This window comes from Hemicordylus capensis, chromosome 1, assembly GCF_027244095.1.
Source record: "Hemicordylus capensis ecotype Gifberg chromosome 1, rHemCap1.1.pri, whole genome shotgun sequence".
Taxonomy (NCBI): domain Eukaryota; kingdom Metazoa; phylum Chordata; class Lepidosauria; order Squamata; family Cordylidae; genus Hemicordylus; species Hemicordylus capensis.
In genome coordinates this window covers 302109630-302133341 of record NC_069657.1, presented here as the reverse complement: position 1 = coordinate 302133341, position 23712 = coordinate 302109630, and the positions used below count along the sequence as shown (strand labels likewise).

General features: G+C 43.6%; 1 long non-coding RNA gene across 1 annotated transcript; it reads right to left on the bottom strand.

Annotated features, from left to right (window-relative positions):
- Positions 1-296: 296 nt before the first annotated feature.
- LOC128353051 (uncharacterized) lies at positions 297-22031 on the bottom strand. Its single transcript, XR_008320801.1, has 3 exons — positions 21956-22031; positions 8853-8968; positions 297-648 (listed from the first exon to the last, which is right to left on the bottom strand). It is a non-coding gene; the product is annotated as an uncharacterized LOC128353051 (long non-coding RNA).
- Between the last annotated feature and the right edge of the window lie 1681 nt (positions 22032-23712).

Sequence of the window (23712 nt, the reverse complement as noted above, 5' to 3'; positions counted from 1 at the left end):
CGGGGGTTTCACTACCCCCAGCTCTCACCCTTTCTAAATGGCATCCCTGGCGAGAATTCTATAGCCTTTGTAGTATATGAGATCAGAGCTTCATAGCAAAAGTAAGACTGTTGAAGCTATTATAGGGAAAATGTGAAAATAGAATCAACAGTTGACAAGAAAGAGAACACTGAAAACACTTACTAGTGCAGGGAAATTACATAATATGAATATTTTAACTGCACTCAGAGAGTAAAAAGAAGAGGAAAGTGAATAATATGGGAGGAAACTTGTTAATGGATTTCCAAACTATTTTTATCTTCCAAATGAGGAGGAAGATTTTTAAAAGACCTTTTAAAATGGGAAGAACCCGAGACATCTAGGAAGGAGTTGGAGAAAGTACAGCATGACTGCACAACCTGGGACCCAACAAGCCGATCACAGCCCACCAGCCATGTATGTTAGTTTGCCAGGTGTTTGAAATACCCCTGCTATTTGCAATCCCAGGCAGGCAATAAGAAGAGAGGGTTTATGAATGTAGTTCCTGCTGGGATCAATTCATCTTGACAGGTCACTTGTACACGGCATGTGAAAATAAGGAACGCATTGAAGCATCATGAGGATTCCAAAAGCTGACTGAGGAACAATAACCTGGGCAGGAGAAAGCACCTGGAAAAAGAGATAGATATCTGTCATGTATTGATTTTATTGCTTAGACATTTATTTTTGTGGGGAGCTTTCCATGTAGCTCTCTTCCTCCTGGGAGTGGCTGCCAGTCACTAGAAAGCCGCCACTATTTATTATTTATTTATTTAACATATTTTTATACCGCCCAAAACCTTATGTCTCTGGGCAGTTTACAACCAGATAAAAACAAAGATAAAATTTTAGTTAGAAACCAAAAACCAAAACAAAACAAAATTCAGAACACAGCAATTTAAAAACAATTTTTAAAACAATATTCTAAAAACATTAAAACAATTAAAACAATATCAGTTAAAAGCCTGGGTGAACAGATGTGTCTTTAAAGACTTTTTAAAATTTGTCAGAGATGGGAAGGCTCTTATTTCACTAGGGAGAGCATTCCAAAGCCTTGGGGCAGCAACGGAGAAGGCCTGTCCCTGAGTGGCTACCAGACGAGCCAGTGGCAAAAGCAGATGGACCTCTCCAGATGATCTCAATGGGTGGTGGGGTTCATGACAAAGAAGATGTTCTCTTAAATACCCAGGGCCCAAGCTGTTTAGGGCTTTATAGGTTATGACCATCACCTTGTATTATTCCCGGAAACATATTGTCAGCCAGTGTAACTCCTTCAATACGGGAGTAATATGGTCTTCTCCTAGATGACCCAGAGACCAGCCTGGCTGCTGCATTCTAGACAAACTGTAGTTTCTGGACTACGTACAAGGACAGCCCCACATAGAGCGCATTGCAGTAATCAAGTCTGGAAGTTACCAGCAGATGTGCCACTGTTTTGAGGTCATCTATCTCAAGAAACGGACGCAGCTGGCATATCAGCCAAAGCTGATAGAAGGCACTTCTAGCCACTGCCTGAACCTGGGACACCAGAGAGACTTGGATCTAGAAGCACCCCTAGACTGCGTACCTGTTCCTTCTGGGGGAGTGTGACCCCATCCAGAACAGGCAGATCAAAATCGTCTCTTGAGTTTCGATCCCACACAATGAGTACCTCCATCTTATCTGGATTCAATCTCAGTTTGTTAACCTTCATCCAGCCCATTACCGTCTCCAGACAGGCATTTAGGGAGTTTATGCCCTCTCCCGATGATGCCGACATGGAGAAATAGATTTGGGTGTCATCAGCATACTGATAGCACCCTGCACCAAATCTCCTGATGATCTCTCCCAGCAGTTTCATGTAGATGTTAAACAACATTGGACACAATACAGAGTCCTGAGGGACACCATACAAAAGTTCAGATTTTGAAGAACAACAGTCTCCAAGGGACACCATCTGGAACCTGTCCGAGAGATAGGAGTGGAACCACCACAGAGCAGTGCCTCCCACCCCCAACCTCCTCAGACGCTCCAGAAGGATACTATGGTTGATAGTATCGAAAGCTGCCGAGAGATCCAAGAGGACCAACAGAGTCACATTTCCTCTGTCAATTCCCCATTGGAGATCATCCATCAGGCCAACCAAGGCAGTCTCCACCCCATAGCCAGTCCGGAAGCCAGTTTGAAATGAAACCCACCGCCACAGGCAGTGTTCCTATATAGGGCCAGAGATAGCCCCTCTGGTCAGCTGGTAGCAAGAACTGCTGACTCAGTCCTGGCCCTGATCCTGCGAAGCAGCCACTGCCAAAGGCCACAGTTCTGCAGGTCATGCAGGGGTGCTGGAAGGTGGACTCGCCTTCTCCCTAGATCTGCAGTGGTGGGGAGACAGCACTGCCCAGTGAGCAATCTAATTATTTCTGAGTTATGGTTATGGTAAAGAATTTTCCTATCACCCTAGCATCCTAGCATCCTCCCATGAATCCGTTTCTGCATCTGCTTCTTCATCCACCTTATTTTTTCACAACTCGCATATCTCCTTAAATAAATAATGGGTGTATTACTAGTTATCAATCTTCCCCACTGCCCAATTAACTATTGCATTTGTTCTGTCCATATTGAGTTGGGGCCTTTCACATATTACACTTTAAGGGGAAAAACTGTGCACCTAAAATAGAAAGTGTTATTGGTCCAAACAGCCGTTTGAACATGTGTATCACTGGATGCATGAATTAGACACAATGTGTCAGTCACATATAAAATGGGGTCATGGGGGAGTGTCTTATTTTAACATGTAAAGGGGCATGAGATGAAGGAAGCTGAACCTCCCTCCCTGAAATTCATTTCCCCACACATACATATCTCCCAAGCCAGCTCTGCTACCAGGAGCAAAGTATGCTGGAAAGGAAAGTGCCTGAAGGAACAGAGCATGAGAAGGCGAAACCCCTATTCAGAAAACTATGCAGTGAGAATCAGTGCATGGAAGGAGAAACAGAATCATCACACGAGCTCCACAACTGGAGTACCGCATACAATTCTGGTCACCACATCTAAAAAAGGACATTGTAGAACTGGTAAAGGTGCAGAAGAGGGCAACCAAGATGATCAGGGGCCTAGAGCACCTTCCTTACAAGTTAAGGCTTCAACACCTAGGGCTTCTTAGTTTGGAAAAAAAGATTACTGCGGGGAGACATGATCGAGGTCTATAAAATCATGCATGGTGTGGAGAAAGTGGATAGATAGAAATTCTTCTCCCTCTCACATAACACTAGAACCAGGGGTCATCCCATGAATTTGATTGCCCGGAAATTTAGGACCAGCAAACGGAAGTACTTTTTCACACAACGCATAATCAACTTGTAGAAATCTCTGCTACAAGATGTGGTGACATCCAATAACATGGATGGCTTTAAGAGGGGTTTGGATAACTTCATGGGGGAGAGGTCTATCATCAGCTAATAGTCAGAGGGTTATAGGTCACCTCCAGCCTTAAAAGCAGGATGCCTCTGAGTACTAGTTGCAGGGGAGTAACAGCAGGAGAGAGGGCATGCCCTCAACTCCTGCCTGTAGGCTTCCAGCAGCATCTGACGGGCCACTGTGTGAAACAGGTTTCTGGACCAGATGGGCCTTGGGCCTGATCTGGCAGGGCTGTGCTTATATTCTTATGAGGTCCCCCACCCCTGATCTCCATGCATGTATCACCTCTTATGTACAGAGTCAAGATACAAATCAGCTGCATGTGTGCATGTGAGGTCCACACTCTGCAGTTTTGCAGGGTTCAACCTACACAGATGGTAACCATTTTCATATGTTTGTTCTGAGAAGAACAAATATGCATGAGAAGGGCACATCATGGCATCAGGCTCCATTCCAGCTAACAGACATTTGTTTCAATGTTTGAAAGCAAGCTTCAGACATGGAAATGAATGTGTGCAGGTTGGGAATGAAGCCTCTTGCCAGACTACTACCCCCATGTGTATTCATTGTACCTGAAATGAACATCTGAAATTCCCATCATCCCATCCACAATAAGTTGTAGCTGGGGGGGATGGGAATTGTAGTTCGGCAGCATCTGGAGGGCTGCCGGTTGGGGAAGCCTGTTATATATGAATGGAAAAGATAATGAATAAGCAAATGTGGCTGCCCCTGCTATGTCTACTGTGACCCACACAAGTACCCTTGTCACAGAGCTAGAATCAGCTGCAGCTCTCTGTTGAGTGGACACAGTGGCAAATCTGGGTTACTTGTTGTGTTGCATGTAAAATGGGCCAAAGGAACTCTTTCATGAGCAATGATGGGAGTGGGAGGATACCAAAGACTTTGAGTTGTGTTCTCTCAAAATATTAACTTGGGAGCAAATCAAGTAATTGGGATCTCTCTACTCAAAGCTGCAAGATTCCATTTTGACCAGTTTTCTCCACTTGTGAATAAAATACTAAAAGCCAACTTTACTTGGATGCTTGCTGATGCTTCTAGACTATATTTTGGTTTACCTTTTACAACATTATTCCTATCATATATTTCGTACTGTCCTGTTGTTCTCTAGCTAGTTTTCCTTAAAACTCCTTGATGCAGGGACTATCTAGTGATATACTGTTTAAACATAGCTTCCAGCACTGGTGCTTTAACCCCAGATTCAGATGTTTTCTTTTGTGTGAGTGTGAGTGTGAGTGTGAGTGTGAGTGTGTGTGTGTGTGTGTGTGTGTGTGTGTGTGTGTGTGTGTATGTGTATATATATGTGTATATATATATCTGTTCCTTCTGTTTTAAATCAGTCCTCAGGGTTGTTCTGCTGGGACGCTTTTAATGGGTTCTTTGCAGATGAAATCTCCTGTATTTGGGGTGACTTGGACTCCACCATTTTAGGGGTGTGCAATTTGGATTTTTGGTGATCTGGTATGGGACCCGAACTGGATCACCCCCGTTCTGTTCTGTGCCCGAATATGGGCTACCCGAATCATCCCGATTCGGTTCAGATTCGGATTAAATCCGAATCTGAATCGATTTGGGTTAGAAAAATGGGTCCCAGGGGCAAAATAGTGGGGTGGGGTCATAGTGCCCAATGGGTGGAGGCTACCACCCCAATTGCAGGGGGATTGGGCAAAGGGCTGATTTCTGGGGAATTTTTGAAATTTTCATGTCTTTGGGGCAGATAGGGGGCATAGCGTGGGATCTGGGGAAAAAGAGTGGGGTGGGGTGGTAGTGCCTAATGGGTGGAGGCTACCACCCCAATTTCAGAGTGATTGGGCAGAGGGCTGATTTTTGGGGAATCGTTGAAGTTTACGCGTCTTTAAGGTTTTTCTCCATAAAGAAGCATGGAGGTGTCAGCAAATGTATAGCTTCACGTCGGGGGCAAAGGGGTGGCCTAGAGCAGTGTGGGGTTGGTAGTAGTGCCAGGTACTAGGCAAGGAAGCTACCTGAATTTTTTCAAAGGATTTGGGCAGAGGGCTGATTTTTGGTAAATTGTTGAAGATTACACGTCTTTAAGCTTTTTCCTCATAAGGTATACATGGAGCTTTCAGCAGCCCCATAAGTGCACTTGGGGGGTGCTGGGGTGGCCCAGAGCGAGTGGTGGTGTATTGCACATAGGGTGCCAACCACCCCCATGGGTTTCTAACCCATGGGGTACAGGGTTCTGTTGTTTCTGAGGTATTCTGAGTGTGGATGCTATGATAGCAAATTAGAGTGGATTTGTGGTGTTTCATTGAAAATCTCATGTGCTATCATAGAATCCAAACTCGTAAACTTTATCATAAGCTTTAACAATTCCCCCAAAATCAGCCCTCTGCCCAAATCCTTTGAAAAAATTCAGGTATCTTCCTTGCCCACCCTAGGAATTACCACCCACCACACTCCACTCTACGACACCCCTTTCCCCTAACGTGAAGCTATACATTTGCTGACTCCTCCATGCTTCTTTATGGAGAAAAACCTTAAAGATGCGTAAACTTCAACAATTCCCCAAAAATCAGCCCTCTGCCCAATCACTCTGAAATTGGGGTGGTAGCCTCCACCCATTAGGCACTACCACCCCACCCCACTCTTTTTCCCCAGATCCCACGCTATGCCCCCGATCTGCCCCAAAGACACTAAAACTTCAAAATTTTCCCCAAAAATCAGCCCTTTGCCCAATTCCCCTGCAATTGGGGTGGTAGCCTCCACCCATTAGGCACTACCACCCCACCCCACTATTTTGCCCCTGGGACCCAAAATTCGAGCAGACATCAAATCTCACCTTTTTGCATTGAAATCAATGGAGGCAAAAAGGCGGGAAATTCAAAGAGACGTCATCCTGAATCACCCGAATTTTTCGGGCACGAATCACGGGTGATTTGGCTTGGGCCCGAAAAATATTGGGGGTCATCGGGGGTGATTCGGCTCGGCCCTGAATCACCCGAAACATTTTGCACATCCCTACACCATTTCTGCAAATTCTATGAAGGAGGTATCCAGCAATCACTCTTGCAGTATTAGGTTTGATCAGTTTCAATCTGTGGCTCCTGAGGATGTGGACAAGCTGCTTGGGGCAGTGCGGCCTACCACCTGTTCTCTGGATCCTTGTCCAACTCAACTGCTTCTATCTAGCAGGGAGATTGTTGGAGGTGGCCTAGTTAATATCATAAATGCATTGCTGAGGGAGGGGAGGATGCCTCCTTGTTTGAAGGAGGCAATGGTTAGATTGCTTCTTAAGAAGGTTTCCCTGTACCCTTAGCAATGGATAGTTACAGGCCAATCTACAATCTCCCTTGGTTGGGCAAAGTAATTGAGAGGGTGATGGCCGACCAGTTCCAGGTGGTTATGGAGGGAACTGTTTATCTAGACCCATTTCAAATTGGCTTTAGAGCTGGCTACAAGGTTGAGGCAGCCTTGGTCGGCCCGATAGATGACCTTTACCAGGGAATAGACAGAGGGAGTGTGACCCTGTTGGTTCTTTTGGATCTCATGGTGGAGTTTGATACCATCGACCATGGTATCCTTCTGGATCACCTGGTGGAGTTGGGGTAGGGGGCACTGCTTTGCAGTAGTTCCACTCCTATCTCTTGGATAGATTCCAGATGGTGGAGCTTGGTGACACCTGTTCCTCAAAACAGGAGCTGTTATAAGGCATCCCTCAAGATTCCATTCTGTCACCAATGCTTTTCAATATCTACATGAAACCACTGTGTGAGGTCATCAGGAGATTTGGTGCTGGGTACTATCAGTATGCTGATGACACCCAAATCTACTTCTCCTTTTCATCTTCATCATCAGGAAATGGCACTCACCCTCTAAATGCCTGCCTACAGGCAGTAATGGGCTGGATGAGGGATAACAAATTGAAGCTGAATCCAAGCAAGATGGAGGTGCTCATTGTAGGGGCTCAGAATCTGTGGGATGAGTTAGTACTTCCTGTGCTGGATGGGCTTGCACTCCCCTGGAAGGAGCAGGTGCACAGCTTGGGAGCCTTTGGGCGCCTACATTGGGTTGCCTTTGTACGTAGTTCAGAAACTTCAGTTAGTTCAGAATGTGGCAGCCAGATTAGTCTCTGGGGCAACCCGGAGAGACCATATTATGCCTGTTCTGAAACAGTTACACTGGCTGCCAATATGTTTCCGGGCAAAATACAAAGTGCTGGTTATTACCTTTAAAGCCCTAAAAATCTTAGTTCTGGGTTATCTTAGAGAGCGCCTTCTTCTACATGTTCCCCACCACACGTTAAAGTCATCTGAGGAGGTCCATCTCCATTACCACCGGTTTGTCTGGTGGTGACTCAGGGGCAGGCCTTCTCTATAGCTGCTCTTGGGCTATGGAATGCACTCCTGGCAGAAATCTGTAATCTGAATACATTGCTAGCCTTCAGGAGAGCCCTTAAAACCTATGTGTTTGGCCTGGCCTTCCAGGGTTTTAAATGTGTTGTAAATTATTTTTATCTGCTGTAAGTGTTTGGCCTCGTTCTTCAGGGTTTTTTAAAACCGTTTACATGTTTTAACTGTAAATTAGTTTTCTACTGTTTTTATAGTTTTGATTTTAACTGTTAATTGATTTGAATTGTTTTTATTTTGGTGTAAACTGCCCTGAGGCTTTTTCAGAAGGGCGGTATGCTGGAGAGCCAGCATAGTGTAGTGGTTAGAGTGTTGGACTAGGACTGGGAAGACCCGAGTTTGAATCCCCATTCCACGGTGAAACTCACTGGGTGACTCTGGGCCAGTTGTGTATCTCTCAGCCTAACCTAGCTCACAGGGTTGTTGTGAGGATAAAAATAACGATGTACACCACTCTGAGCTCCTTGGAGGAAAAACAGGATATAAATGTAACAACAACAACAATCAAATGAATGAATAAATAAATATATATATAAATATATATATTGTGTGTGTGAACTGAATTAAGTGTAATAAGCTTCGGGTTGTTATGAACAGTTACTCTGAATATTCTTGAGTTTTTTTCTCACATTTTATATTTTGTTGTAAAGAATCTTTATTCACACTTAACAGACTTATTTATCTATCTGTTCTAGTGCTTATTTTGTGTTGTGTGTTGGTTTTTAGTCCATTTAACAGATTTATTTCATGACAGTGTTCAGTTAATATTTTTTAAATTGTAAACAAGGAACTGGTAATTTGCACTAAGCAGATTTATTGCACAGACAGGGTTTATTCTTAAATCAGATATTTATTTACATGTGATTCACTGGACTGTAGAGCAATTGTCACTCTCCTGCTCTAAATCAATATTAATTGAGCTGTCCTTAATTGTGGTGATAAATAAGAAGTGAGTATTTCATAATTTATTAGGGATATCTTACCTTTCTGCATGTCAAGGTCAGGAATACTAGAGTTGTTATTAAAAGCAAATCTTGAGACATGTAATATTCCTACCTTCTAAACTACTGTTCTTTAGGGTTGCACTTTATTCTTAGCACAGCTGTATCGGAGAAATGGATTTCGGTGATTGGACTTCATTTCCTAACTGAGCTGAATAAATGAGCATGCACCTACAACAGGAAGAAAATGAAATAAAATACCTGCTGGGTGAAAGGTTTCAATCACTTTTTACTGGCACAGGAAAATCTTTGATTTGATTTTCTTTTCCTGGTCAGAACTCCATGTGTTGTTCCATATATTACAAGCTTAAAACCCCATAAGGAATTGAATGTGGATAGTGAATTGATGCTCTGGTTATTAAGCTACTCTGGAGCAACATGTGCAACATGAAAGTCAGCTGTCTGGGAGCAGAATGGGACAGTCTGGTTTTAAAAAGTGCTCCTTGTGCATACATGTGTGCACATGCACACACACAAACACACGCCATGTGAGCTGTACTGGATTAGACCAACTGAGTGCAGAGTACTCATTTATGCAATGGTCCATAATTATAACTAATGTTCCCTAGATTGTGCCCCAGAACTGTTTTGTGTCAAACTCATTTTTCTGTGATGCAACAATTTCAGCTACTATGGCCAAGTCTGGGAACTCATGACCTGAATATATGCATTCAATAATGCAATCCTATTCATGTTTACTCAGAGCTGCAGCTAGGTAATTTTGAAGCATGAACCTAGTGGGCTTACAGGAGCCCCTCTTGTAAAATAAGCATCATCTACACACACACACACACACACACACACACACACACCCCTATAGTTTCACATAGGATTCTTGAGCTCATGATTCCCACTGTTTAAAAGTTTAAAAACACTCAGAAAATTATCAAAAATTTAAAAAAAATGGACTGATCTACTTCAAATTAAATATACAGGAAACCCCCCCCCCCATCCTGGCCCACATCTGTGCCCAATACCAAAGCCCTAGGCTAAACCATTCCAGGAGATCTAAAACAGAAAAGTGCTTTGCCCTTTTTAAAAATGAAGGCAAACGACATATCCCTCCACATGTGGGTGGGGTGGACTAATGGTCCAAGGGTGGGGTGGGAGCTTTAATTCCAGAAGCTTTTGTAACTTTCTGCCATGAAACAAGCCCACTTATATGACTTCTTTGAAGTATAATTATTTTGTATATAAAATAAATGGATTGGCCAATATACTTGAGATTAAATACACAGAGACCCCCAACCTGCCCTAAATCTGTGCCCAGTTTTAAAGTCCTATGCCAAGTCATTCCAGGAGATTTAAAGGGTTGGGCAGAAAAGTAGAGTGCTTTATCCTTTTTAAAAAAATTTAAATGAAGGCAAAGGGCATATTCTTTCACTTGGGGGTGGAATGATGGTCTGGGTAGAGGGGAGGTTCAGTTCCAGAAGTTTTTGTGATTTTCTGCTATGGAACAAGCCACAGATAGGACCTACCTACTTACTTACTTACTTACTTACTTACTAGGGGTGTGCATTTTAGAATTTTCTTGTTTCAATTTGTATCCGAATTGAAACACCCCCATTTTGTTTTGTACCTGAATTTTCTGAATCCGAATCAGCCCTGTTTTGTTTTGTAGCAGAATTTTCCGAATCCGAATCTATTTGGATTTTTAAAAGGGGTCCCAGGGCAAAAAGAGTGGGGGGTGGTGGTAGCGTCCAATGGGTGGAAGCTAGCAGCCAAACCTCAAAGGAATTAGGCAAAGGGCTGATTTTTTGTGAATTTTTTAAGTTTACACATCTTTAAGAATTTTCCCATAGGGAATAATGGAGATTCCAGCAAATGTATCGCTTCAAATCAAGGGGAAAGGGATGACCCAGAGTGGAGTGTGGTGGGTGGTAGTGCCCAATGGGGGCAAGGAAACTTCCAGAATTATTTCAAAGAAATTGGGCAAAGGGCTGATCTTTTGTGATTTGATGAAGTTTACATGTCTAAGATTTCTCCCATATGGAAAAATGGAGGTTTAGGTTTCAGCAGCCCCATAATTCCACTTGGGGGGCACTGGGGTTGCCCAGAGTGAGGGGTTGTGTAGTGCACATAGGGTGCCAACCACCCCCATACCCACAAGCCCATGGGGTACTGGGTTTTGTTGTTTCCGAGGTGTTCATTGTAGATTTCCTGGTAGCATATGAGATTTTCAGTGAAAAACAAGAATCCACTCTCATATGCTACCAGAAAATCTACACTCAGAACACCACAGAATCAACAGAACCCAGCACCCCATGGGTTAGCAACCCTGCTTCCCCTGGCCAATGTGGGGTCAGTAAAGAGTGGCAAGAAGCAAAAGAGCCAATGGGGAACAAGGAGGGAATTGTCAGCAGGTCAGCCCATGATTTAGATCACCAATCAGAAGGCTGGAAGGGTGGCAAATTCAAAGAGATGTCAAACACAAAATGGAGACTGACTCAGAGATCACCACAAAATGGAGGTCCGAAACAACAAAACGTTTTGTATACAAAATGTTTGAATCTGGAAAATGGGTGTTTTGTTTTGTCTACAAAACTCCCGAAACAGGATGTTTGGGGTACAAAATGTTTTGTATCCGAAACGTTTTGCACATCCCTATTACTTGCTTACTTACTTATTTATATACTGCCCTTCCAAAAATGGCTCAGGGAGGATTACATCAAAATAAAACAATTAAAATCAATTAACAATTAAAAACAAAATTATAAAAAGAGAATAGACTAATTAACAATTAAAACATTTAAACAGTTAAAAACCCTGGAGAACCAGGCTCCTCAAGAATCACAGATTGAAACTGATCCAACCTAATACTGTAAGAGGCATCACTGGACACCTCCTTCATAGACTCTGCAGAAATGGTGGAGTCCATGTCGATCCGAATACAGGAGATTTTATCCGCAAAGAACCCCAAGGACTGATGTGAAGCAGAAGGAGCAGAAGTTAAACTCCTCACAACCCGGAATATCTCTGCTGAACACGAACCTACAGACACAATGAATGCAGACCAAATTCTCTTTTTCTCTGCATGTACTGCTACCACATAAGCCATCAAATGGGTCATATGCTGCATCCTGTCAGATTTAAATCGAGTTCTCCTCCACTTGCATTCTAGTCACCTACCCAACCACTTCAGCCTCCACAACTCCTCAGTATACCAAGGGGCCATTTTTGAAGCAGTCTGGAAGGGACGCTTAGGAGCGATCATGTCTATTGCCCTGTTGAGTTCCCTATTCCAGGTTCCCACCAACGAATTGATGGAATCACTGGCCATTAAAACCCTTCAAGGCTTTTTGAAATCCTGCTGGGTCCAGCAGCCCTTTTGGACAGACCATCCTAATAGGTTCACCACCCCTGAAGGGGTAGATTGTGGCTGTGAAACCAACCTTAACCAGGTAGTGGTCCATCCATGACAATGGGGAAACCACCAGATCCCCCAGCCACAGAACACCCCCCTGATCCAAACATAAGACCAAATAGAGTGTGCGGCCTGCAACATGAGTTGGTTCAGAAACTAATTGGGATAGGCCCATAGTTGTCATGGCTACTATGAACTCCTGAGCTGCATCAGACAAGCCATCCCCAAAGTGGATGTTGAAGTCCCCCAGCACCAAATATCTTGGTGACTCCAACACCAACTCCGACACCAGCTCTGTCAGCTCAGTTAGGGAGTCAGTTGGGCAGTGGAGTGGACAGTACACCAACAGAATCCCCAATCTTTCCCTAGTTCCCAGCCTCAAAATATATACACTCAATATAAGTCAACTGTCTCACAGGTGCCCTGGTAAGGAGGATGGTATTCTTATGGACCACAGCCACTCCACACACACACACACCCACTTCCCCTAGCCTTCTACATGACAGAGTAACCTGGAAGGAGATGCTGAGCCCACACTGGACCACTTACCTCCCCCAGCCAAGTCTCAATTATACATGCCAAGTCAACCCCCTCGTCTAGATGGAACTAGATGGCAGATAAGCAGACAAACAGGCTGCTCCTCATCCAGGCTGGAGTTTCCAAAAAAAAGGCGGGGGGGGGGGGGGCAGATGAAAACATCTCAGCAAGGCAGAGAGAATGGCCTTGCACCCCCGTTACCTTAATTAAAAAATAAAAAAAATAAAAATAAATGGTTTGTCTAATCTGCTTCAAATTAAATATATAGAGCCCTCTCATCCTGCCCTGGATCTGTGCCAGAAATCAAAGCCCTATGCCAGGCCATTCTAGGATATTGAAAAGGTCGGACAGAAAGGTGGAGTGCTTTACCCTTTTTTATGAAGGCAAGAGACATATTCTTCCATATGGGGGTGGAATGGTGGTCGGGGGGGGGGCTTCAGTTCCATAATTTTTGTAGCCCGCCCCCCCCCCCCTTGAACAAGCCACTTATAGGACTTTTTTTGAAATTTAAAAGAAATTCACAAAGTTATCAAAAATAAGTGGATTGCTTCAAATTAATCTGCTTCAAATTTATTTATTTATTTTATTGTTATTTATTCATTGTTAAATTTGTATATCGCCTTTCATTAAAACAATCCCAAGGCGGTTTACAGCAAAATTTAAAAACAAGATTGTAAAAAAGACACAATTAAAATATTAAGCTAAAAATATAAAACAAATCTAATTAAAAATTTAAAACAAAAGCATAAAAGCAATACAGATTACAAAGAGCAGCAGCAGAGACAATCAAATAAAAGCCTGGGTAAAAAGCCATGATTTAACATGCTTTCTAAAAGCTGTGATGGAGACCGAGGAGCGAATAGCCACCTGGAGAGCATTCCAGAGTCTGGGTGATGTATAATGAAATAATAACAGAATTGCACAGCCTGCGATAGTTTGAATAATAGTTCTCTGCAAGAGAAGCTGCTTTACCTGTGAGTGCAAAGCACTGTCAAAGCTATGTCCCTCTAGTAGTTTTCCATCCCCCATAGGTTACAGCGACCGACTGTGGAATGTAGATATGTAGAAAAGCTGATATGACTAGGATGAAGCTGGCTGTCTGCCCGTGTACATGTTTGCGGTTTGTGCCTGGCCTTGGTTAGGTACTCTGGCAACAACATGCTGTTTTCTTGTGTGGATGACTTTTGAATTTTTCTTGTATAAAGGTATGGATGTTTGAAATAATTCTTTGTCCTGCACATTGGCATTAGCCAAGGCAGCACCTCTGTTCTTAAGGCAGAATAAAAGCTTTGATCTTAAAGTCCTCTCATCTGGGCTGATTATTGGGCTCCATCTGCCCAGGAACAAACCTCCCCTACTGGGTCAAATCTACCCTAGTACATCATGGGGGCAGCAACAGAGAAGGCCCTGTCCCGCGTGCTCGACAACCGAGCCTCCCTCATTGTCAGCACCCAGAGCAGAGCCCCCTCAGATGACCTCATCAAGTGGGCAACAACCCTTGGGAGCAGGCGGTCCCTCAGGTATCCCGGGCCCAAACTGTTAAGGGCTTTAAAGATCCAAATGAGCACCTTGAATTGGACCCGGAAACAAACTGGTAGCCAGTGCAGCTCTTTCAAAATGGTTGTGATGTGCTCCCACCGGGCAGCTCCAGATAAAACCCAAGCTGCCGCATTTTGCACTAGCTGCAGTTTCCAGATATACTTCAAGAGCAGCCCCACGTAGAGTGTGTTACAGTAATCCTGGCATGACGTGACTAAGGCATGGGTAACTCTTGCCAGATCTGCCTTCTCGAGAAAGGGACGCAGCTGGCACTCTAGCCAAAACTGTGCAAAGGCATCCCTGGCCACTGCCTCTACCTGAGCTTCCAAAAGCAGAGCTGGGTCCAGTAATACCCCCAAGCTGCATACTTGCTCTTTCGGGGGAGTGCTACCCCATCCAGAACTGGTAAAATCTCCTCATCCCGATTGGCTCTCCTACTGACCAACATTACCTCCGTCTTGTCCAGATTCAATTTCAGTGTATTAGCCCACATCCAACCCATCACGGCCTCAAGCCCCAGATTCAGGACATCCGCCGCCTCCCTAGGATCAGGTGACAAGAAGAGATAGAGCTGAGTGTCATCTGCATATTGCTGAGAACTCAGTTCAAGTCCTCGGATGACGTCCCCCAGTGGTTTCATGTAGATGTTAAGCAGCATGGGGGACAAGACTGAACCCTGCGGGACCCCACAGGCCAAGGGCCATGGAGCTGAGCAGTAGTCCTCCAGCACCCTCCCCCCAAGAAAGGACCGGAACCACTGCAACACAGTACCTCTGATTCCCATACTTGAGAGATGGCCCAGAAGGATACCATGGTCAATGGTATAGAACGCCACCAAGAGGTCCAGCAGAACCAACAGGGACACACTCCCGCTGTCTAGTTCCCGGCATAGGTCATCCACTAGTTTTAAGGTCCACTGGACCCATGCATCCACACCACCTTCCCCTTCTCTCCCCTCCAGATTTGGTTGTTCCAGGCAGCTCCCTCTCTGTAGTCAGTGAGACGGCAGAGAGGTGGGGGACTGGTTATGCAGGCTTCCTTCTTTTGACAGAAGGACAGCCCACATAGCCAATAGGGCCAGAGTGAGGGAGAAGCTTCCTCCCTCAATTCCAGTTCCATGGGGCCAAAACTGCAGTGCCAGCATTTGAATGTAATGCTGGCACTGCCAAAATGGAGTTTGTAGCTGTGAAACTCCACTCTGGAGTTCAGGGAGGGAAACTGTGAGTCTCTTTCCACCACAAACTCAGTTTCCCCAAATTTGGACATGTGGGTGAGGAAACCGGAAGCGAAGGGACCTCTGGCTTCCTGTTGCATCTGAATCTGTCCAGAGAGCCTTTTTGAATGATAAGTTGAATAACTGTTGGGGTTTCCTCCCTTCCTCCTTGAGACAAGGAGGTGTGCCCAGCCAGCCGGTAGAGTGCCGAGAGTAGCCAGGGGCTCCAGATGCCAAGTCAGCCCCAGCAATTACCTCTCAGAAGCCAGAGAGGATTCAGAGAGACATGCCACAGCTGCCGGGGGATGGGCAGGTGTCGTCCACGAGGCAGCAGATTGGTGGAGAGGGAATAGCCAGGAAAGCAGCTCCACAGCAGTTGGATAAGGCAGGGGGTGGAGTTGGGGAATGAGCCTCCTGTGGAGGCCAGGGATTGGGTGTCCAGGACACGTGCCTGGCCAGGGAAGATGAAGCCAGGAAAAAGCGGGGAGGAATGTCTGAGATGCAGGAATTTATTTATGGCAGAGGCTGCCTAGGATGAGCAGATCAGTTGGGACGGGGTTTGTGGGCCTGACAGTCTCCCTGGAGAGGGGCTCAGGCTTTTGACTCCCACTGATAGGTGAAGGGGGTGCGTGAATAAACTTCCTTCTTTCCTCAACTCTGAGGCAATGCCCATGCCTATAATTTACCACAAGAGAGCAGAATGGGCACTTTGGAGAAGTCCTCCTCCCAAAAGCCTGAGGGGTGGAGTTGGGGAATGAGCCCCCTGTGGAGGCCAGGGATTGGGTGTCCAGGACACGTGCCTGGCCAGGGAAGATGAAGCCAGCAAAAAGCGGGGAGGAATGTCTGAGATGCAGGAATTTATTTATGGCAGGGGCTGCCTAGGATGAGCAGATCAGTCGGGACGGGGTTTGTGGGCCTGACAGTCTCCCTGGAGAGGGGCTCAGGCTTTTGACTCCCACTGATAGGTGAAGGGGGTGCGTGAATAAACTTCCTTCTTTCCTCAACTCTGAGGCAACGCCCGTGCCTATAATTTACCACAAGAGAGCAGAATGGGCACTTTGGAGAAGTCCTCCTCCCAAAAGCCGGACAATAGCAACTAATTAAGTCCTATCTAGACATTTTTCAAAGCACAATATTTGATTATTCAGTTTACCCCACTAATATTTAATTGTGTAAAAAGAGCATTTATGAAATTAATGTGCACCATCACTGGAAAGTATAAAACATGATTACATGGAAGCCAATATAGTAGGCACACAGTAGTTTCCCCTCATCTCACAGTATATGCAAGTCCCAAAAGGATCTTCCTTGTTTTGATCTCTATGAGAAGTTATAAGATAGGAACCTTTGTGAATCAAGGGCAATTTTACTTATTGTTATTAGCCATCAGTTACATTTATCTATAGTCATCTAACCAGAAAATCTCTTTAAAATCCAAGTTAAAATATATTGCTATTTTCAGCTGTCTTGATGGATTTACCCTCTCTGTGAAAAGTCTAACTTAATAATGCTAAAAAAAAAGGTCTCAGCTTGGGAGCCTGCTAGTACTAAATACCCACTGCATTCCATACTTTTGTACTTGGAATTAATAGGTATGATCCAGTTATAGTAAGTCACTTTTAAATCCCACTGATTTCAGTGGCAGAGTTAAGCACATGATCAAATCACTTCCTATGAAATCAAGGGAAATGAAAAGTTCTTAACTTTAGCTGGATCATATCTGTTATTTCCTGCATATAAATAGTTCTGGAGAAATAAAGCTTTTATCATATTCTAGGTCTGAACATTATAGCATGCACTTGTACAATTAAAATGTTAATCAAGAGTTTCTCTTGATCACTTCAGAGCACTAGAGATATTTATGAGCATGAATTAAGTTATTCAATATTTAACCTTCTTGTATGCCTTCAAATTGTACAGCCTAAAAAAATAGAGAAAAACGTATGCCATGTGTTGAATGAATCCAGGGGTGCAGCAAATTAGAGGGATGGTCCAGCTGCTCCCAGCAAAAAATAAATGGCTAGCTAGACAGGAGTAACCAAAGCTGTTAAGGACAATTGGCAAGGAACCAGTACGTAAAGATCTAGAATGACTCTACAAGGGCAATAAGCCCAAGAGGAACTGTGTACAGTGAAATACCTCACAAACACAGGAAACGCCAAAACAGTTTTCAGTGCAACCAGGGAATGGTACCCAGAAGTGGTAGGCCTATGACTGGGCTGTTCCATGTCAAATTGTACAATTGTAGGTGGGAAGTAACATGAGTGAATGTCATCCCCAAAATACTCCTACACATTAAAAAGAGTATGCCAGGAGAAGGCCAGGCTAGACCCCTCTCCCTCACAACATGACCGTATTCACAAGACATACCATCATTCACTGAAATATTTGGGATAGAGCTGTAGCTCAGTGGTAGAACATATGCTTTGCCTACAGAAAGATTCAGTCCCTGGCATCTCCAGGCATAAAAAGTTCCATGTCTGAAATCCTGAAGAGCAGCTACCAGTTAGTTTAGACAATACTGGACTAGATGGACCAACAATTCTACTTAGTATAAGAAAGATATCTGTCTAAACGAATTGGGGGGGGGGGGAGAGTAGGATTGAACTTGTCTTATTTTATCTACTCCCCTGCCTCGTGCACTGAGAGAGCCAACCTACATACCAACTGCACAGAAAGCATGCAGATGCTCTTCCCAGTGGCCCCATCCCCTAAAGGGAATATCTTACAGTGCTCACACATGTAGTCTTCCACTCAAATGCAAACCAGCGTGAACCCGTCCCTGCTTAGCGAAGGGGACAATTCATGCTTGCTACCACAAGATCAGCTTTCCCGCCATTGTACTCCCATATGTACAGGGTTTAGGCTCTATTCACAACCTTGGTTGGATGTGTGGAAATTAACTGCAGGGACAACAGGTGTGATTGCAATCTCCACCCCTACCCCTGTGCACATTTGTTACATGTGTGAAAAGGCCCCTCCTTTTCTATAGTGAGCAATTTTCAATTTTTGTACGAAGGGGAATTCAATTATTTGAGCAATGCCTACAGCCTGAAGTGGTATAGCCAAGACATAGGTTGACCACCTCCAAGAAAACAAGGCTAGATTTACTAAGACAATTCTGATGCAAATGAGCATGTAGAGTTGGTTCTTAAAAAACCTCTTTCCTTGCTGCTTGACAGGTCTAGCCTATGTACTGGTGGAGCAATAGGTGAAACTCAGACTGAGTCTGCTGCATTATGAAACATAGATTAGGAGTTTGGGGAGTGGACTTTGAAGAAACACACGTTATTTTTTCCTCAGGCCAGATAAACACTGTGGCCTACATTCTGACTATTAATGAAGCACCAGTGCCGCAGTGCAGTGGTGCACGTTGTGGGGGGGGGGGGGTTGCCTTCCACAGTTGCCTGCCACCTGAAAATATGTCCCTGACATTTCAGGTGGATCAGGAAGTTGCTGATGGAAGGTGAGCCACCACAGTTGTAGCTTAGAAAGTAACACTGTGGTACTGATGCTTTGCTAGTCAGGATGTTGGCCTATAGGCTTAATGTTAATTCTTGATAGCTTTTGAAGGGGGGAAATGATAATAAAGGAAAGATGCAAATAAGAAAGGGTTTTAAGCTAGTAATCAGGGGCATAGCAAGGTTGGAGTGGGCCCTTGGACAAAAAGTAAATATGGTCTCCTGAGCCCCCTGCCAAAGTGCTGGTCTTGTGGTAGCAGGCATGAATTGTTCCCTTTTCTTAGCCAGGTCCACCCATTTGAATTTGAATGGGCAACTACATGTGTGAGTACTGTAAGATATTCCTCTTAGAGGGTAGGGTCACTGTGGGAAAAGCATCTGCATACTTGTATGCAGAACGTTCCAAGTACTCTCCCTGGCATCTCCAAGATAGGGCTGAGAGATACTCCTGCCTGCAACCTTAGTGAAGCCACTGCTAGTCTGTGTAGACAATAATGAACTAGATGGACCAATGGTCTGACTCGGTATAAGGCAGCTTCCTATGTTCCTGTTATTCACTTCTCACCCGAAATCTTTGCTGCAGAAGAACTGCAAGAACTTGGTGAAAAACAAAATATTCTCAGCACACTCTTTCTTTCACTCCTGTGCAAGTAATATCACACAAACCCAATGCATGCACACACTTTCTCACACATACTTCTGTGTGCACATTTTCCTGGTTCAGATTTTAAAAAAACCAAAAAAAAAAACAAAAACACCCACCACAACTTATATATCTCAGCTTGAAGGCAAGATGAGTCCTCCAATCAGGAGCCAGTAGTGTGCCAGTGAGTCAGCAAGGCAGGAGATGGAAAGCTAAGAGTGATCTGTTGCCCAGGTGTTGGGCCCATCCCTCAGGGGCCCAGGGACATTTGTCCCCCTTGTTCAGTTATAAAAGTTCCCCTGCTAGTAATGTCACAAAAAGTACACCATTACACACAGCCTTAGTATGTAATTTATGTAGCTCATGCTAATGTTTCATAATTAAGCTGGGACAATAGAATTCAGGCAAGAATAATTTATCTAGTGAAGATGGAAGAATTTCCAAAGTGGGCCCAGAGGTCACTGCTTTCTAGTAGGTTCCTGGCCTCTCCAGAAATCTGGGGGGAGGAGGTTCTTTTTATTCAAACCCCTCATTCTAATGCTGCTTGGATATAGCCAGTTGGATGTCTGCAACACACACCTATCTCCTTTGGATCAAAGACACTCCATCCTGGGATGGAGAGAGCTTTGCATACTATTAGAGAGAAAGCCTACTATACCTTTACAAGGAACATCCCCTCACCAAATTGCAGCAGGACCAGCAGGATGAGAGACAGTGATCTATTGCTAAAATCCCACCACACATAGGAAGGGCACTCTAATCTAGCAAAGAATAAAATCCTGCCTCCTAGACATGGAGCAAATTGCTTCCACATTCCACCAGAGTGGAATGATGGTATTTCTCTCTCTGCCAAAACTCCACAGTGTGAACTGGGCAGTTCCACTCATCCCTATTGATGAGCAGTTCTCAGCAGTTCTGCTCATCCCTACTGATAATGAAAGTTTTCCCTACTGCTGATCCCTACTGATAATGAAAGTAATGCTGCTGAAATATGAAAGTTTCTCAGTATTTATGATCTAGTTTCTGTTCTCTAATTATTATACCAATACAAAGAATTGGAGAAATAATAAACAAATTAATGAGATAGATGGGCAGAACAAGTGATATATACAATAATGGATAACTGCACACTGACCTTTTTTTTCCTGCTGTAGAAAAGTCAACTAAATAAGTGTGGTGAATTATGAGCAAAAATGCTAGAAAACTGCACTATGATAAATTGCTTCTATATTTTTTAAAATAAGCAACCATTATTTTGATCAGCAGTGATCTTTTATCTTCATTAATTGAACCCTTAATATATAACTCTCTTGAGGCCAGCAGATGCAATTCTATTAATTCAGTGCATAATTATTACTATTTTGGAATTGTATGTCTTAAAAGTGTTTGTGCTGAGCTGAAAAAGTAGAGAGGTGGGGGAAAGTGAGCATCCAATAAATAAACTTTCAAAAATAAAATAAAATAAAATAAAATAAAATACTTATCTGTAATAGGGATTGAGACAACCCATTCAAATGACCTTGAGAAGTTTTGCTAATTACTAGAAAGCTAATGGTGACCACTCTCTAGAACAATACAACCTTCTAGAACTTCAGCCCTCCTGCAGATGTTGGACTACAACTCCCATCATACCTATTGACCACTATGGCTGAAGATAATGGTAGTTGTAGTCCAATAACAGCTGGAAGGCCAAAATTGTGCAGCTCTGCTCTAGAAGTTTGAATGCATGCATCAATTTCCAATGCTCTGCCAGCTCTCAGTGTATTCTTTTACAAGCAGAAGTATGTTCTGCATGCTCCATGGGGGAATGGCTGAACATTTCCCTTCATAAAAGAAGCTCACAAGGGGCTTTGGATGTATTAATTTTGTATGTTCATTTTTTAAAAGTATATTTCAAATGTATTCTACCCTATTCCTGAGATTCAAGGTAGGTACCTATAAAACTAGATAGAAAAAAGAGTTCATTGTGTAAGTGTGGATAGCTGCAGTCCTATGCATATGAGAGTGAATCTTATTGAGCACAGTAGAAGTAAGTCCCAAATACAACAAGGCTAACTTCTAAGTAAATTAAAGAGGCATTAGAGTGCCCCTTTAGTTAAGCCAAGTAGCAAAAACAAAACAAAACATTTGTTCCACCATTATAAGCCTCAAAATTCAATTGCATATAAATACGAACACTTTTGAGCTTATAACATGATACTTGGTGTGTGTGATCTACTTGATGAGTTCCATAAATGTGCCTAATTTCAAGCACATTTGATATAAATTCCCATAGCTACAGAAAGTTAAATAGTGTTGAAAAATGACACTTTGGTCTTTCCCCCTCCAATCTTTACAACAGCATAGCATAAATTTATTTCAAATTTTGGTGGAAATGATGGGTGTACTCTGTCAGACTTACCTAGGAGGAGTGCCTTTTAATGATTTGGTGAAGTTTTGAGCAGTTCCCAAAAGTTATTTTCCTGCCCTCTTAAAGTGTATGGGAAACAAGTGCGGGCAAAATTATGCAGAGCGTGACTATTTTGATAATGAAGCCAAAGTTTGCCAGTCCTCTGACATCAGCTGGGAGAGCCAACTAGTGGATTCTATTGTAAGTGCAATGCCTATTGGATTAGTTATGGAATGTGAAGTCTCAGGGAAGAGGGGGAGGGGAATCATGGAATGGACAATTGGGGAAAGCCAGGTGGGTAGTTTTGGCAATGTGGGGGAGTAGCAGTGTGAGGGCTTACTTCTGAATAAGCCAGTGTTGCAGCATCCTTTTCTTCCCCTTTCCTCACCCTTCCTTTTCTGACAGGCAAAAAGTGACTCCCTCACATCTCTTCAGAATTACTTCAGTAGACTGTGACCTTACTGCCCATCCCCACTGTCAGAATGCTGACAGGCAAACTGAATTTGGCATCTACAATAAGGAAGTAACATATAAGGAAGACACATATTTTTTAAAAACCCACTGAGGTAATCTCAGTGAAATTTAGCCTGCTTACTGCCGATTTACAAAGCTCAATTTATCCCACAGTTCCCAACTCACTAATTTATCTCTCCTATAAATTAGAGTGTGGTGGGGAGAATCTTTGTTTTTATATTAACAATAACAATAAAATATGAGGAAACCTCCATAGGTCAGTGATCATCACTATTTTTCAACTGAGGGCCACTTTGATGAAAGAAAGAAGAAGAAGAAAACACTGCTCCAGTGTGTGAGCCATTTCCATGCAGTGCTGGGCTTTTCCCATCATGGTGCAGGGGGGAGCACAGGCGGGGGTATAATAATAATATTGTATATATAAGAATAACAGAGCCCTTTAAAGCCCCAACACTCTTTTCAAAGACACACCCAAAGCACTGGGAAGCACCTTCTCCACAGAATACCTTCTCCACAGGGTGCACCTGGGTTCAGGGGAAACTGGTTTTCAGGGGGCACAGGGGTTCCACAGGGGGCACCTTCCCTCCCTCCCGCTCCACTGGGAAGGACCTTCTCCACAGAGCACCTTCTCCACAGAGTTATATGGCCAAAGTGCTGGGAAGGATGACACTTCTGTGCTCTGTGTGTGCCTTTCAAGATGCTGCTGAGTCTTTACAGGACTCTGTTATTCTTATTAGAGTTGTGCATGTACCATTTGACAGTTCGGACCGAACCATAAGTATGTGAACTGGTTTGGTCAAACAGATTAGCTGGGCTGGTCAGTTTTATATGGAGCTATGAAACTGACCTCTTGACATGGCGCTTTGTGAGGCTGATTGTGTATCTTTTAGTTATTTTATGCTTTATATTATCTATGGTAACTGTCTAAAGTTTTAACTTTGTTTGGCTTAAGGCCGCAAATAAAATGATTGATTGATTGATTGATTGAACCAGACTGAACTGGTTCATAGAGGTTCACGACTGAACCATCCAAACTGGCCCAGTTTGTGATCAAAATGTGGTCCTGCACATCCCTAATTCTTATAGCCTTCCCTACTGTCCTCTAGTGCTAAGAAATCACAGCACTGCATGAAGGTGTGAAATGACTCTTACACTGGATATTTTTCAATCAACATGGCCCCCATGTACATCTACCACGATGCAGAATATCCTACAACTGTTTTAGACATATATAAAATATAATGCAATTCATTATATGTTCATTAGGATCAACACTAAATGTGACATATTTGATT